Source organism: Apium graveolens, chromosome 6, assembly GCF_009905375.1.
Source record: "Apium graveolens cultivar Ventura chromosome 6, ASM990537v1, whole genome shotgun sequence".
Classification (NCBI taxonomy): domain Eukaryota; kingdom Viridiplantae; phylum Streptophyta; class Magnoliopsida; order Apiales; family Apiaceae; genus Apium; species Apium graveolens.
Genome location: NC_133652.1, coordinates 134,827,962 through 134,832,863, shown reverse-complemented (window position 1 = coordinate 134,832,863; position 4,902 = coordinate 134,827,962).

Sequence of the window (4,902 nt, the reverse complement as noted above, 5' to 3'; positions counted from 1 at the left end):
CCTTAAGATTTGGAGGCATTATTTGTACGGGGAAAAGTGCGAGGTTTATACAGACCATAAGAGCTTAAAGTATATCTTTACTCAGAAAGAACTGAATATGCGACAAAGAAGGTGGTTGGAATTGATCAAAGATTATGATTGCGCGATAAACTATCATCCTGGAAAGGCAAATGTGGTAGCCGATGCTTTAAGTCAAAAGGAAAAGTTGAATATGTTAACGTCATCAGAAGAATTAATCAAGGACTTTGAAAAGATGGAAATAGTGGTGCAGACTCCAGAATGTGGAGGTGAAGCCATTTATGCAATGCTGTTTCAACCTGAAATTTTGGAAAAGATTAGATGCTGTCAAGAGTAAGTGATGAATCGCGAAAGGAATAAGTTGACGGGAGAAGAAATTAAAGCTCAAAAGGATGGAAAAGGGATATACCGTGTTAACTCACGTATTTGGATACCTGATGTTGTGGAACTAAAGCACGAGATTTTGCAAGAAGCGCATAACTCGAGATTTTCAATTCACCCTGGAAGTACGAAGATGTACCAGGATTTGAAAGGAAATTTTTGGTGGCCAAACATGAAAAAGGAAATTGCGGAATGGATAAGCAAATGTTACACGTGCCAAAGAGTTAAAGCGGAACATCAAAGGCCAAGTGGATTGCTTCAGCCACTGGACATACTTGAATGGAATTGGAAACATATCGCAATGGATTTCGTGGTAAGATTACCTAAAACCAAGTATAATCATGATGCGATTTGGGTGGTAATTGATCGACTGACAAAGTCAGCACATTTCTTGCCGATAAACGAAAGGTTTTCATTAGAGAAGCTGGTCAAAATGTATCTGGATGAAATCGTGATGCGTCACGGAGTTCCTGTATCTATCGTGTCTGATAGAGATCCAAGGTTTAATTCGAGATTTTGGCGACAATTCCACGATCATTTGGGAACGAAATTGAAAATGAGTACGGCATATCATCCGCAGATAGACGGACAAAGTGAAAGGACAATTCAGACAATTGAGGATATGTTGCGAACCTGCGCAATAGATTTCAAAGGAAATTGGGACAATCATTTGCCCTTAGTTGAGTTTTCCTACAACAACAGTTATCATGCAAGTATTGGCATGCCGCCTTATGAAGCGCTGTATGGAAGAAAGTGTAGATCCCCTACTTATTGGGACGAAGTTGGTGAGCGCAAGTTAATTGGCCCTGAGCTAGTGCAGCAAACGAAGGAAAAAGTTGAAATGATACGAAAGAGACTAATTGCAGCTCAAGACCGACAGGCAAAGTACGCGAATCAAGAGCGGAAAGATGTGCAATTTAAAACTGGAGACAAGGTCTTGTTGAAGATATCTCCTTGGAAAGGTTTAACTGGATTTGGAAAGAAAGGAAAGCTAAGTCCAAGGTACATTGGACCATTTGAAGTATTGCGACAAGTTGGGAAAGTGGCGTATGAATTAGCGCTACCGCCGCAAATGCAACATCTGCACAATATATTTCATGTATCTCTCCTGAAGAAGTATAATGCTGATGCGAGCCATGTGATCGAGTTGGAACCAGTAGAAATCCAACCAGATTTGTCCTATATGGAACAACTAGTGCGAATTTTGGATCGAAAAGAAAGGACTCTTAGAAATAAAGTTGTACCTCTAGTTAGAGTGTTGTGGAGAAATCCACTAGTCGAGGAATCGACCTGGGAATTAGAAAGCGAAATGAAAGAAAAGTATCCCCATCTATTTGCTTAGATTAGATTCTGGGGACAGAATCCTTTTAAGGAGGGTAGATTGTAACGACCGAGAATTTTGCGTCGTAATTAAGAAAGTAAAGTATGTGTTATGTGATGAGATTATGTGATTAAGTGGTGATTATTTGTCTTATCTGTATACTAGAGTTAATGAGCGTGGATAAAAATGTTCCAATTTAAAGAGTCAGCTTAAAAGTCAAGCTGTGGTTTCGGGCCGTCAGGTAGAACGGAACCTGTCCTAGTATGAAAATTAAATAATATAAAATGTGAATTATATATGAAGTAAATGAATGAAGTATTTCGTCTTAAGAGACATGTTGATTGGCAAAGGTAATGAGAAGCGTATTCGAAACGCTGAGCGTCGGGCCGTCAGGCTGAACGTGACCCGGTACGCGTAAAAAGAGAATAAAGATTAAAGAGGGATAGATTCTATGATCAGACCTGAGTCGTTATATGACTATATGTATGTGATTGCTTGACTGTGTGCATGATTATATGTTCTGTGTTAATTTCTGTGAATTTTAAAGGAATTATGTGATTTACATAAGGGTTTATTTAACCTTCGTGCATTTTTATAAAATCATCTGAGATGGATAAAAACATGGGATTCATTCTGTTATCTTCGTAGAGGTCTTAGAGACTTTTTAAAAATGATAAGTGAATTTAATTGTGGGTCTTTGCATTTTTAAATTGATTTTATGTGGAAAAGGTATATATTAAAGCGAGTTTGCAAAATTCATATAAAATCAACCGCTCGCTCAAATTCTTATTATGAGTAATGGATGAAAAGCTAATTTCGAGACCTACGTGTTAAAATTGTCATTTTCAATAATTCTCGACTTTCCGAGAGAGAAATATTTTTATTTTGAATTTTGTTACATTTGAGTAAAAAGAGAAACAAAATGTAAATTAAAAAGGGAGTTATTAGATTACCATTTTGCCCTTGTGTTGGTGGAGTATAAATTACTCCTTCCTCCCCATTTTCTTCTTTCTTTTCCGTGCACTCACTCTTTTCTCTCCTCTTTTTCTTTCACTCTCTCTCTCTCACTCGAACAACTCTCTCTCGGCTCTCTCATCAATTTCTCTCGGTATCCTTCCGTTTTCCTTGATCAAATTCATCAATTATCCTTAATTCTTCATGATAAACACTTATGTGTAGGTAGAAGTATGTGCATGTGTGTATTGGTGCTTGCATGCCAAAGTGTGTGTGTTTTGGGTTCGGTTTCAAGCCAAGAACCGAGGGCTTGCTTGATTAGTTCGTATCCTATGATTATTGTGCTAAAATCAGTTTGCATGTGGTGTTGATGCATTTCTTTTGAGAAATCGGGGGTTTCGTGGTTGGACACCCTCGAATGAGGGCACCACCGTGAAGCCACCGCCACCGGTGATGAACTCCGGTGAACCGGTGGTGAGCTATGATGTTAAAAACTGAGCTCTAGAACCTTAAGATCACTTATTTATGTTTGCATGTGGTGTTTTGATTATAAGGCCGAATGGCCCTTACTATTTTAAGGAAATCAAGTTGATTATATTGAAATGCACGAGTCATTGATTTGATGTTGAAATATAGGTGGATTTGTGATTCAAGAATTAAGAATATCAAGTTGCATGATTGTTTTTGAAAAAAAGGTCGAATGGTTTTAATCTTTAAGGTTGTTTGATTTGAATTAACTTGTTTAAAATGATGAGGGATTGTTATTAGATTAAAAAAGAATGAAAATATTGTTGCATGCTAAGTTTAGGTTCGAATTTTTGTGTTAATAAGAAAGGAAATTGATTTTTGTTGGATAATCTTGGTAAACACTAAGTATAAATGGACTAAAAGTGATTGCATGTTAGTTTTAAAAAGGATCAAGATGTGCATGTCAATGATTTGTCCTTGGGATGTGAATTTGAGTTATTACCAAATGAAATTGAGTTAAAATAGATTAATTTGATGAATGAATGGATGTATGTTGTAATTTAGATAAAAATCAATTGTGTTAAGGAACTTAGTTGGCTTACGTGATAAAGATAAAGTGTTTGATATTGTGCTAAGTTAACATTGAATTGCATGTGAGCATGTATGTATGTTTTGGTTCGAATGGTTGTTGATCAAGAAAATGGTGCTAGTTTAAATGTGGAATCATGTTAGAACTAAAGTTGTATGGTGTAATTTTGAGTAATTTGATTGTATATGTATAATTATGGTTCGGATTTCTATGATTAAAAGAAAGGAGAGTGGTTCTTTAAAGGTTGTTAATTGAGATACGTGTTTATGTGAATTAAAGTGAGTATTTGATTGATTTTATGGTGGGTATTTGCAATAAGGCCGAATAGGCCATAAGAAATAAAGGTCAAAACTTGATTTTGGTAATTGAAAGAATGATTGAGTGTTATAGGTGAAAATCTTTGATTTTGCTTGATGTTTTGATTCGAATTAAGGAATAAAAGAAAAGGGAATTAAGTCGATTGATAAAAGTGATAGTATGCACGTAAATGTTTGGTTGTAAATGTGTCTAGTACTCGTAAAAGAGTAGTGTTAGTGTGATTTGAGAAATAGCCTAGGTCAAGCGAGTACGCTTTGATTGCTAGGTATATAAGGATATAAAAACTACGAGAAAGAATTGTGCTATGTGCTATGTGCTGTGTGCTTATTTGTATAAGCTATACTCGTATAGTTTGAGTCAAGAATATAATCGAGTTATCGTATAGAGTGATCGTTCCGGGAACGAGAGTTGGAAATCTAATTAAGATTTCTGGTTTTATTGTAGATTCAGAGCGTGAGGGCATTCGGGCTAGGAAAGGGAAAAGTATATTAGGTGGCAGTAGTTCAACCCTCATACCATGGAGAGTATTGAACTGTTAAAGTATGAAACCCTTGCTTTATGAAACCCTGATATTGATTGAAGTACCCTTTGTTCTTGATAACCTGTTATTGATAATCCTATTAATTTCACCCGTTGATAATCTGCCTTTCTGTTCAAGTTTCCTATAATGCCATGATCATATTAAACCTTTAATTATCTTGGTTAACTCTGTTTAATGATACCCTGTTTCTCTTGATCGCCCTAATGATCCCTAAGTTATTTCTGATCCTTCAAATTTAGTACCTTATTAACCCTGATACAAAATTCTTGAGAATTGTTCCTTGCGTATCTTTGATTCACTCCCTGAACTTTG